This window comes from Macrobrachium nipponense, chromosome 25 (assembly GCF_015104395.2).
Source record: "Macrobrachium nipponense isolate FS-2020 chromosome 25, ASM1510439v2, whole genome shotgun sequence".
Lineage (NCBI taxonomy): Eukaryota > Metazoa > Arthropoda > Malacostraca > Decapoda > Palaemonidae > Macrobrachium > Macrobrachium nipponense.
Genome location: NC_087214.1, coordinates 36,571,981 through 36,585,194, shown reverse-complemented (window position 1 = coordinate 36,585,194; position 13,214 = coordinate 36,571,981). Strand labels below are relative to the sequence as shown.

The 13,214-nt window shown below is 45.0% G+C and overlaps 1 protein-coding gene across 1 annotated transcript in view; it reads left to right on the top strand.

Moving 5' to 3' along the window:
* The first annotated feature begins 5,904 nt into the window (after positions 1 to 5,904).
* LOC135199370 (tubulin-folding cofactor B-like) overlaps positions 5,905 to 13,214 on the top strand; it is a 53,785-nt gene continuing 46,475 nt past the window's right edge. Inside the window, exon 1 of the mRNA XM_064227347.1 lies at positions 5,905 to 6,007. The gene's annotated coding sequence lies outside the window, so the exon portion shown is untranslated. The remainder of the gene's footprint in view (positions 6,008 to 13,214) is intronic.

Genomic DNA, 13,214 nt, shown 5'->3' with positions numbered 1-13,214 from the left:
AAAAAACAAATTAAACAATCAGTAAGACCCAAAATCTATATGGAAAAAATGAATACCGAGAAGACAAAGTCAACGAAAATTGCTTGCAAACAAAAAATGAAAACAGAGAAACCCAAATAAAAGAAAAAGTTAAAACATCAGATAAAATTGAAGAAAGTATTGAAATAGAACCCAAGAGCAAAAGCCATTTAAATGCACCTCTAATAAAAAGAACATCTGAGACTCTTCAGCCAACAAAGAAAACCATAGCAGAAATACATCACCCACCAAAACAAGAAGAACAAAGTACAGCAAAATCATACAACTTCAATAACATACAAAGTTCAGGAAAAAACAAATAAAGATATTAAAACAAAACCCAAAACCTTCTTAAATGTCTATTTTACAGTGAATATTAGAGGATACGTATCAAATAATGAAAACTTAAAATCATCAATTAAAGAATGTAATGCAAATATCATTTGCTTACAGGAAACTAAAATAGGTAATAATGTTCTCAATGCTGCATAAATTATACTGTGGTGAAATCAACACCAATTTTAAATGACAACAGCCAAGGAGGAACTGCAATCATAACGCATTCTTCAATCAAATGCCAACCTGTTAGGATTAACTCGGTAATACAGGCATGTGCAGTTCAAGTAGTCCTGGCAAAAAAATAACCATATGCTCAATATATATGGAACCGTCTCTAGAAAGTCGCTTAATAGATCATCTTGGAAATAATAGACCATTACAAGTGGAAGATTTAGAAAATCTAATAGAACAATTACCAAAACCTTACTCATTAGTAGGTGACTTCAACGCCAAACATTCCATGTGGGGAAGTACATCATCTGACAGGAGAGGAAATATTCTCCTAGATTTTATAGATAACAAAAATTTGATTATTTTAAATGATGGTTCGCCAACAAGATTTTATGTTTATCATAATACAACATCTGCAATAGACATCACTTTACGTTCCCCAGAAATTGCCACAGATTTCAGTTGGAAAGTAAATAATAATTTATTTGGGAGTGACCACTGGCAATACAAATTGAGCTAAAAAAATAATACTAATATAAACATATATTACCGAAGAGGAAAATGGAGGAAGCAAATTGGAATTTATATAAAGAGAAAACGGTAATTAACGAAAAACTATCAGACTTTACAAACCACATAGATGCTTATGAACATCTAGTAAAAACAATAGATGATAAAGCCAATGAAATCATTCCAGTTACCTCAGGCAACCCAACTAGACCACTGGTACCCTGGTGGAACGAGGAATGTAAAGCAGCAAGGAAGATAACGAGAACATGCTTTAGAAGATATTTGAGACATAAATGTGATGCCAATAAAATTGCGTATTTGAGAGCTAAAACAAAGCAGAAAAGAATATTCAAGATAGCCAAAAGAAATTCATGGAAAAAAATATATTAATAATATAAATTCTAAAACTCAGACAAAGAAATCTGGAAGAAAATAAATAAACTGCAGGGTAGATATCGGCCAGAACCATTACCTATATTAAAAGTAGAAAACGACTATATTTCAAACCCCAAACTAGTAGCAAAAGAATTGGGTAAATACTTCGCCAAAACATCGAGTATCTCAAATTATACAAAGAAATTCCAATCAAAAATTAAAAATTATGTCCCAATACCAATAAAATCTAATAATCAGGAAAACTATAATCTTCCTTTCACCATGGAAGAACTAGAAAATGTCCTGAAACTGGCAAGTCCAACAGCTCTAGGGGAAGACAATATGAGATATGAAATGATAAAAATTTACTAGATGAAAGCAAAACCTTTTTATTAGAAATTTTAAATGAATTATGGCGTTCTCACAGCATGCCTAAAACCTGATAAGAATCTTTAATCATACCAGGCTTAAAACCAGGAAAAAACCTAGAGTCACCAAGCAGCTATAGGCCAATGGCCCTTACTAGTTGTCTTAGCAAGATATTTGAAAAAATGGTGAATAACAGATTGATATGGGTATTAGAAAACAAACAGCTATTGTCAAACAGGCAGCTTGGATTTAGAAAAAATAAAAGTACCATAGATCCCCTCTTAATGATTACAAGAGAGATACAAAATGCAATGGTTGGTAAAAAAACAAACAATAGGAGTATTTTTTTATTTAGAGAAAGCATATGATACCACCTGGAGGGGAGGGATTTCAAAAAAATTGATAGAATGAGGAATAGGAGGGAATTTATATGAATATATTAGGGGAAAAGTTCCTATCTGAAAGATATATAAAAGTCAAAGTGGGGGCAGAAATCTCTGAATCATTATCCAGGAGGAAGGAATCTCCAAGGTAGGTGTACTAAGCGTGGCGTTGTTTGCAATAGCAATAAATGAGATAATGGAAATGATCCCACCAGGAGTCCAAGGATCCCTTTTTGTAGATGACTTCGTCATATATAGTAGCGGTGAAAAAGCGCTGGACATAACCAACAGATTGCAAGCAGCCATAAATAGGGTAAAAAAAAAAAAATGGCCGATAACAAGGGTTTTAAATTTTCACCGCAAAAAACAAAAGCAGTCAGATTTACAAGATCAAGAAAACAGGAATTAATTCCTACTTTATTCATAAACTAATGATATAATTGAATATGAGATCAGATTAAAAATCCCGGTGTAATACTTGATAAAAAAAAAACTTACATTTAAAGAACATATAGAACAACTGCGATAAAAGTGAGAAAAACCTTAAATTAATAAAAGTAATTGCGCATAATGACTGGGGTGCTGATAGAACCTCTCTGAAAAAGTATATAAGGCTATTTGTCTTAGTAAACTTGATTATGCATGTCAAGAATATGGTAGTGCTTCTAAAACCCTATTAACAAAACTGGATGTCATAAATAACATGGGTATTAGACTATGCACTGGAGCCTACAGAACTTCCCCGTGGAAAGTCTGTATGTAGAAGCAGGAATAGATCCCCTGAAAGTACGAAGAGAAGAAATGGGATTAAAATATATAGCTAAGATAAATAACCTTAACGATAATCCAAACACTAAATATATGAAAAACATAACAAATATTATGACAATAAACCAAGAGCCTCTAAACCATTGGAGAATAGATTAAAACCTGATGTAGAACATCTAAAATTAGGAACAAGTAGCACATCAAAAATAACCACTCCTAAAATACCTCGGTGGAGACATGCTAAAATAGAAATCTGTGAAAAATCATTTAATAAATCATTTAATAAGAAGGTAACAGATGCACAATTAAGGAGTGAATCTCTGTCACACCAGGAAAAACATAAACGGGACATTAGTATTTATACAGATGGTTCCAAGTCGAAGGAGTGTGTAGGCTATGCTGCAGTAACAAAAAATATAAAAATAAGGGAAAAGATTCCAAAAATATGCTTGATATTCACTGCAGAGATAAATGCTATATTAGAGGCTATATACCTAAAACATACCTTTATGGCGGTGGGAAAGGCAAACGAGACCTTTGTAATATACACGGATTCTTACAGTGCTTTTAGATATAATAGTAAAACGGAAATCTATAAATATAAAACTATGTTGGGTCCCTTCCCATGTGGGCATAAAGTATAATGAAGAGGTGGATAAAGAAGCCAAAAAGGTAGTAAAAAAGGAGCCTATAAAAAAATACAAATACCTTACAATGACATTAAAACAACAATAAGTGAATACTGTCAATCAAAATGGGAAAAAGAATGGCTAGAATTAAATCATAAATTCAAGCATATTAAATCATCTGTAAAATCTTGGAATAGACAACAATGTCAATGAAGGGAAGATGTCATATTAACAAGATTAAGGATAGGACATACATACTTGACACACAAATACTTGATGTTGCAAGGCGAGGAAAGACAGGCCCCTCACTGTGACCATTGTCGTACTCTGGTCACAGTCCGTCATCTACTAACTAAATGCAATAAATTCGAAAGAAAACGAAGATCCAACAACATATATAATATACCACTTGAAGAACTACTATATGATATAACACGTCTTATAATTTCATAGTTATACAGTAAGCGCTGAATGGCCTTTGCTGCCCCAGTGCTTGGTGTTACACCTAAACTTTATGCAACCAACCAACCAATCTCTCTCTCTCTCTCTCTCTCTCTTTACCTTTTCATATTTTAATTCAAGAAAAGGTCCGTCAACACACCCTACACACAAACTTACACATGCACACACAAAGGAACACACACACACACACACACACTCACAAAGTAAGGAGCTGTTCAACTCGAAGAAATTTTTAAAAAATCAGCTTTATCTATACCAATGTAACCAAGAAAGAGTAAATATATCCTTAAAGCATTTAACAATACCTATCATTTATAATAACGCTCTCTCTCTCTCTCTCTCTCTCTCTCTCTCTCTCTCTCTCTCTCTCTCTCTCCTCTTCTTCTTCTTGTAAAATAAAACGGCAGATACACCTGGACCCTTTCTCTCATATTACGTAACATCGACCGTTGAGGTACCTCATCGATCTTTATACCGACAGAATGTCATGTTTTCGTACGAATTCCGTCTTAGAAAAATAGAAGTCGTTATGGCGAATATTTTAGTCGTTAAATCTTAACTTTGAGGAAGGAAATCGCGTCTGATATGATGAAATGGACGAGAATATTAGGCTTATAACGTTGTCTTATTCAGATAGCCATTTTTGGTCATAACTTCCCCGAGATGTTTTCGCTTTTGTAGTTATTAAAATCTATTGCAAAAGTTACAGCTGTAGCGAATGACGTCGTTATTTTAGCTCGATGATAATTTATGGTTATTAAACAAGGAAGTAATTTTTGGTGTAATTGTCATGGCTAAGCTCCCCCTACCCCCGGCCAAAACCCCAACAAAAGACCTCCCAAATGTTTCGTCTTCAGTCTCGTCTGTTGTTTACGTTATAAACAAAATGATTCCACAGTTAAAATATTGAAAGTTGGCTGTAATTGTTTGATACACAAACATATAAACAACACCTGCATGATTCATATATCGCCTCCCTCCCCCAAACCCCTTCCGCCGGAAACCCAAAGGGGTCCTCCGAAATTATCGTCAATCACGAGTCCGAAACCGTCAAGTCGACTTCCTCACTCCACAATTGATGAATATATAAGTGAAAATAACACAATGAGTTATGATAAGTTGTCTACCAAAGCTAATGTATAAACAACGCCTGCATGACTCATAGCCCCCCACCCCCGCCCACGTCAAGGGTACCTCCCGAATTTATTTTCTAATATAATCATCGTCTTGGCGAACGTCAATCGCTGTAAACAAAGTTGATCCGAACCACAACTAAGAATGCCCATAACGACGGTCGTCACTGTTTTTAAAACAAACACACAAACGACGCCTTCATGATTCACCACCCAGGGGGCTACAAACCGTGACGAAGAAGAAGAAGAAAAAAAAAACTTCATTCTGGACGATTCGGGAATCGTATCGAAGCGAATCGGACGAAACAAAACGAAATAAAGACGTTGCTTTATGGAAAAGCCGACCTGGAGAGGGTGTTGGCTCCGGGGGGAAGTTGACTATTAGCTTATTATTAATCGCTTTATTTTAGACACAGAGGTAATTTGAAAGCTATAAAGTTATCAGTTAAATAATAATAATTAATTTTAGTTATACGATGTGGTTTTAGGTTAATTATTCGGTTCTGAAAGTGAATTGAATTCGTAAATCGGCCTGGAGAGGAGTGTCGGCTTTGGGGAAAAGGTTGAAGGTTAGCGTATTATTGATTGATATATTTGAGGCACAGACCTAATTTTAGAGTTTGTAAAGCTATTATAAAAATAATAATAATTAATTTTAATGGTAAGATGTGGTTTTAGGTCAATTATATTGTTCTAAAAGCGGAAATTAATTCCGTAACCGGCAACTACAGACGTGACTCACTACCGCAACGTGCTTCGGAGACAGACAGACGAAGAGTCAATCAATTGGCTACATTCCGCCTCTGCAATTTCATCCTCAACTTCTGCAACTTCCCCGGGACGCCAAGAGGTAAAAGACGCCGTCAATAACTAACGCAATAATCTAAGATTAATTTGACCAATAAATTAACCCCCAAAGACCCGATTAAACGACTGGAAATAACGAAAGACGTCGAAGGAATTTCGGTTTTTTTGTTTACTTTCCAGGGTCCTCCGTCTCGTCAGGTGGGAGGGTGATCTCCAACAAACGGTTAATTAGCTGTTTGTTTGTTATTTTGAGGTAATTTCTTTATTGTTTTTATGGTTCAAAACGATCAATTCTATTTATTTCTTTCGTTTGGAGGCTGTGAATTGTTGTGTCTACGAGTAATCGGCCGTAGGGTGGGCTGGTCCCTTCATTAGGTTACGTCAGGTCAAGGTACCCCAAAGTGAGAGGATACACCCCCCTGGGCGGGGTTGCAGGAGGAGGGGCCAGGGCTTCTAGAGGCTTACTACTAATTTCAGAGGGTAGGGGAAACAACCGACTGGACTAGCCGAGCCACTTTCTACTGCGTTTGAAGCCACCCTCCAAAAAAGTACCTTAACACATCCTGACACCGGAGATAGGTAGTAATCAGTTATGAATTGTTGGTGGTGAGAGCAGGAGCCCGAGACCTCTACTCTCCTTCCGAAGTAAGTATTTACTCCAAAGTTTGAAATTAAGGCCATATTTTAAGATTAAACAGGGTAGTGAAAAGTCTGGCTCTACGCAGTGCACACTTCCTCCATGACGCTTTTGAAATTTTTACTTACAACTATCAATATTTCGAAGATTGACGCCATCTCGATGTTTGCGGAGTCAATTGTGTCAACAAACTTCCCATTGTTCCGACACGGCATACAAACCTTCGGTCCTTTTACAATAGGAAGGTACTAGCGGCAGCTGGATAGGTCGTAAGCTTTCGAACAAGGGGTTCGGTAGTTAACTGCTTGTCCGACAGGCGCGCGCGCGCGACTGGGAGGTAAACAAATCACTTTTGCTTTCGGCCTCACAGCGAGTGAACGTGTGTGTTCTACGCTCTCTGCCCGCTTCTCGTCGTTTGCTTTCTTGAGTATTTGGTTGTGTTTGTGTATGAAAGAGTTCATTGTAAGTACAATCATTTCTCTCTTTTCATATTAACCCCTCAGCACTGGGACGTACACATGTACGTCTTTTACAGTACAGTAATAAAAGACCGGGACGTACGCGTGTACGTCTTTCATCCCTCCTCGAAAAGCAAAAGCAAATTTTCTTTTCTTCAGCTTGGATGGTTTCCAGACACAGTATTGTGTACGAGAGAGGTGCTGAAGCTCCACCCACAATTCATTCTAACCAATGAGCCTCCGATGGACGTCGTGACGTCATTTTCATATGGGATATTAGGAGGGGTACTGGCCACTATGCCAGTGCGCCTCAGGCTATATCTGAGAAGGGCTGATTACGATTTTTGTCCGTAAACATGTAGATTTGAATTCTAAACCCTTTTTCCCTTTTGATTGCAGTTATTTTATGTTCTTTTTTTCAGTATCATGTCAGATGATAGTGTTTCAGAGTCAGGGTCTGAGTACCTGCCAAATCTATCAAAGATGATGATTATAGTGATAATTTCTTAGAGGTTGACAGTGACAAAGAGTGTTTCGAAGACATTGAACCTCTTGTCGATGAAGGCTGGCGGTTCATAACTGATCCATCTTGTGACTTGCGCCCAGACCCAGCCCCCCTGATTCATGGAGGGTGGTAATAGGATTCCTGCTTACACACCAGATTTCACTGCTTTCTCCTTTTTTGTGGTGATGTAATTGACAAATTGTTTGAATGGATGAATGCTCGGGCAGAGTAGTACTTTAATTCAACAGGAAAGAAAGCGTAAGGTGAAAGGACTTCTATGGAGGCCTGTTACTCGTGACGAGATGTGTTTTTTATAGCTTGCTGATGATAATGGGGGTGAATAAACTGCCCCATATGTATACGTATTGGTCACGAGATGCCTGTTGCTTTTATTATCATCATTATTATTATTATTATTATTATTATTATTATTATCATTATTATTATTATTATTCCTATTGTTATTGTTTCTATTATTATTATTACCAGTGCCGTAAACATTCATTGATGTATACGCTGTTTCTGTATGAAACCTAGGAATAACTGTTTTCAGTAAGAAAACTAGTACTGCTATTACCACTACTACTATTTTACTGCTACTTTAATACTTTTTCTGCTACTTTATTTCTATTACTTTACTACTATTTTCTACTACTTTTAAACAGTTTCTTACTTCTGCAATTACTTTTTCCACTAAATATTCCTATTTTTTCCGATATTCTTACTATATTTTTGTAATTTTTGACAATGGGGTAAAAAATATTCACTGATATCCGTACCACAATGTTTTCACATAACAATGTAAAGGAAAAATATGAATAACATAAAATTTAGAGGAGCCAGTAATGATTGATACTCGCAGTCGACAGGGGGTCTCATGCGGTATGCAAGCATTAGCAGCAATGCAGCAGGCCAGTGGCGAAGGGGTTAATTCAACTGATTTTGTAATGGAAATTGATTGGAATCCCTCCCTCCGCCTCGCTACCCCACGGAGACTATGGCCGGGTACCGAAGGGCGTAAATGCGGGAAGTTCCGCTCTTTCCCGGAGATAGACCCTCATATTTGTGTGCTCGGTGTCGGGGGCGCGAGTGCACCCGAGCCGAGCCTTGTGATGTTTGTAATGATTGGTCGGAGGCGCAGTGGACTTTGTATGAGGGCAGGAAGAAGCGAAGGCCTGCAAAGGAGTCGTCGGAAAGCTCTCCCGCGACTCCTTTGGTGACGGACACTTCGTCTTCTTCTGCCGCCCGCTCAACTTCCACGTCTCGCGCCTTCCCCTTTCGGGGGGGTGTGTCTAGGTCCTTCTCCTCTCCTGACTTGTCGAGTGTGGAGGAGGGCGCTAGATACCCTGACGTTGAGTTGTACTCTGGGTCCTCTATCCGTTCGTCTTCGCGCGAGCGGGTAGAGGATCCCCCTAATCACCCGACTTTTGCCTCCTCGGGTGCGGTTGCCGCGAAGGATGACCTCGGACAGGTGTGGGCATCGTTGGGGCTGCAGGGCGTGCCGAGTGTCCAGGGGCTGCTCTACCATCTCGCTGGCTCCGTGGCGGTCACCCATGCAACGGTCACGACCACCACCACGACCCTTACAACACCCGGCTACGCTTCACCTCCTCACCGGGTGTACACCCAGCACGCGGTCTCTGTGACACCCACTACATCGCAGGGGCCAGTCGCCGTAACTCGGGGAGTGTGATGCCGCCACCTGGGTTTGCCGTGCTGCCGCGACCGGACTTCGTGTGCCCGAAGAGCTCGCCCCTGGACCTCCCACCGGTACCTAGGATGTCTGTGCCGCTGGTCCGCCCATCTGGACCGCTTACACAGCCTGCCGTACCTGCCGTACCTGCCCAGCTGCTGTCCACGGACGTGACGTTGACCACTGCTGCCGTTCCTGTACCTGCTCCTGCTGTCTCTTCTGCCGTTCCTGTGATGCTCGCACCTGCTGATGTTGTTCCTGTTCCTGGCGCCGCTGCTCCCGATGCTGATCTGTTCGGACAGGTGCGTCCGGGCCCTGTTGCTTCGGCAACAGCAGCCCCGGCTCCGTCCTGGATGACAGATCTGACGTCGGTCCTGAGAAGGTTGACGAAGAAGAAGAAGAAGGAGGAGGGTGGGGTCGTCGTCGTCTTCATCGTCTTCTTCGTCGTCGTCGTCGTCTGCCGCCTCTTCCCCTTCTTCTTCTAAGGCTCCCACGCCGAAGAAGAAGAAGGTCGCCTCCCCCCCCCCCCACCCCCCCTAAGTAAGTCTCCTTCGGGAACTTCTAAGGGCCCGTCTCGCTCTGGTGAGACGGGGGGTTCTTCCGCTGGTCACCCTGCTCCTTCGGGGCAGGACCCGTCTCTTCTTCCGCAAGGAAGAAGACTACGGGGACCAGAGGAGTGCCGGCTAACACCGGCACTTCCTCACCTGCTGTCAGTGGTTCGGCCACAGCAGCAGGGTCCGTCTCGGCCTCTCGTTCGCGAGAGGTACCGAGTGTACGGTCGCCTAACAGCGGCCGTACAGCCAAGAACCAGACCTCTTGAGTCGCTCAGCGTCAGGTTCACGGCACGGAGCGGAAGACTGGTGACAGCCGCTCAACGCGACTCTCACCAGACCAGCTCTCGCTCTCGCGGCGAGCAGCTGGCTACCTGGGCGGACGTGACGGTCCATGACGGCCACGGGCTGAGGCGGGGAGGGAAGTCCCCCGTTCGCCGGCACCAGCCACGGCTGGTACCAGCGAACTGACGCACCGTGAGGATACTCACCGATCTCACCGTGACAGTGGAGCTCGCCGGTCGCCTGACCGTCACTCTCACAGAGAGCGATCGGGTACGGCGACCAGCACCAGCTCCTCTGACACACGAGACCGGGGCCGCTGTTCTCGGTCCAGCCGTTCTCCACAGCGAGACGGCTCGACTAGGTCTGCAGCTCGATCGCCACCGCGGGTTGGCGATCGCCTGCAGTCTTCCAAGCCCGCTGGTTCTGCCAGCGAGCGAGGAGGGTGAGCGTCAGGTCTCCTCTCCCATACCTTCAACCTCCTCGGGTTACACGGTGGAGGGGCGAGGTATTGAGGAGTGATCGTGAGGGATGCGCCCCTCAGGATCCCACCACGCCGTCGTACGTACCAGGCACGGTTCTCGGGCCAGCCAGGTCGTACGCACAGGTGTTTGGAGGAGACCGAGAGGGGTCTGTCCTGTTCCTCCCCTTGAGGAGGAGGGTCTCGGGAGATGCTCCTGTTTGAGGGACGGGGTGGACGGTCCGACTCCGCCAGGACGCAGTCACTCCTGAGATCCAGAGGAACTTTGCCGAGGGTTATTAATGCGCTGATTCGTCAGCACAACGACTCGGGGAATGGATCGCCGCTTCCACCATCCGAGCCCACTTCCCGGCTCGAGTCGTTCTGGGGCCCAAGAGGGAACCCAGACCGACGGTGGGTTGCCGCGTTCTGAGCTTGCGGACTCAGTGCTGGACCAGGTTGAATCGCTTGTCTCCGGACAAGACGGTTCGCTCAAGTCGGGCAGGTCGAGCAAGCTGCTTCCACCTCCTCTGCTGCGACAGCGGCGTTTTTACGTGCCATCCGAAGACCCGATGCCGCCCAAACAGGTGAACCCGGAGTTAGCCAGGCTGACTCCGGGTGTGTCTCTGCAGCAGCTCCTGTCCGAGAACCTGTGGTTCTCGCAGCAAGAGGCACTCAGGCCTGGAATCTACCGCCATGGCAGCTTTCCAGGCCGTCTCCTGGCTAGATCTGTGGTCCCTCACAGTATCTAAGGTCGCAGCCAACTCCGGGGAATTTCTTTCCCGAAGATGACTCGGCCTTCAGGAGACTTTGCCAGTCTGAGGAAGAGCCATCTCCTTCCTTGCCCACCAGACGGTGAACCTGTGGGCCAACCTGGTTCTCCGACGAGAAAGGGACTCTGTCCTTACTCGGGTTTCCAGGGCGGCCGGGGCGTGAAGCGGCGTTGGGACTTCGCAACGGACCTTTACGGAGTTCCACGTTCTACTCTTCCCAGGAGAGATGGTGGACGCTGCGGTGGACAGACGGCGCACTGACGACAGTGACCGTCTGGTTCACCAGGCAGTCTCGAAGGCTTCTGGGCAGCCTCGGACTGCGGCCAAGTCTAAGAGCTCGGCTAGCGCTTCCCGGTGGCTAAGACGGTAGCTGACGTCGAACCACCCCGGCCCCGGGGAAAAGGAAAGACTCGTGTTTCATTCGGGACTTCTACCAAAGGGGAGAGCCTGTAACCAGCCCTCCTCCCAGCCCTCCTCCTCCCGTGGAGGCTCTGGGAAGAAGTCGAAGAAAGGGGGGAAACGCTAGGGACGGCGTTCCCCCCTCACCTGCTGCCGGAAGTGGGGGGGTGTCCATGGCCAGCCATTGGGCAACTTGGCAGCGCTACGGGGGCGCCGAGACCCCTGGATTGTAGATGTCTTCGGGAGGGATATCTATTACCCTTCGAATCTCGGCCACCCCTCACCTCCAAACCCGGTCCAACAGCAGTGTACGTTCCAGGGTCATCGAAGGACGTAGCCATTGAGACAGGAGATCAAGACCATGCTGAAGCAAGAGAGCTGTAGAAATCGTCCACGGATCAGTCACCGGGCTTTTACAGTCGACTCTTCCTGCTGGAAAAGTCTACGGGAGTCTGGCGCCCGGTGGATAGATCTCTCTCCCCTGAACCGGTTTGTTTCCCCAGAACCCGATTCACGATGGAGACGGCACGCTCAGTGCTCGACTCCATCAGGTAAGAACGATTTCATGCTTTCAGTGGACTTGAAGGATGCGTATTTCCAAATACCCATTCATCAGTCCTCCAGAAAGTACCTCGCTTCATCCTCGACGGGACGGTGTACCAGTTCAGGGCACTTTGCTTCGGTCCTCTCAACCGCCCCACAGGTGTTCACGCGAGTGTTCACTCTGTGTCTGCTTGGGCCCATTCGCACGGGATACGTCGATGAGGTATCTCGACGACTTGGTTAGTCCTGGCGAGCTCCCGCTCGCAGTTGCTACAGGACAGGGATCGACTGCTCGAGTTCTGTCGCGATCTGGGGATCGTTGTGAACTTCGAAAAGTCCGATCTCGACCCAAGCAGAGGATGAAGTACCTGGTATGCTGATCGACACGGTAGCATGGCGAGTCTTCCCCGCAGACTCGCGGATCAGCAGATTCAGGGAGGCAGCCAACCAGTTCATGTCTCGGCAGGAACAGGTAGCTCAGTCGATGGCAAGTCGTTGATCGGACACCTGTCGTCACTCGAGAATGTTAGTCCCTCACGGGCGTCTTCACCTGCGGTCTCTTCAGTGGAGACTAAAGGAGAGTTGGTCACAGGCGACGGATCCCCCAAGCTTTCCAGTGTCACTGACACAGGAGGTGAGGCAGGACCTAGCCTGGTGGCTGGACGACAGGAACCTCTTAAGAGGAGTGCCTCTGCGCACTCCCCCCCCGGACATGCAGCTGTTCTCAGACGCATCGACCGAGGATGGGGCGCACACCTGGAGGAGTTGTGCTGACGTTCCAGGAGTGTGGGACGAGAACGACAAGCACCTTCACATCAATGTACTGGAACTCAAGGCAGCGTTCCTCGCTCTCCAAGAGTTCCAGGACCGCTTTGATGGGGACACTCAGTGGTTTGATTGATGTGCGACAACACCACGGTGGTGGCCTACGTCAACAAACAGGGGGGCC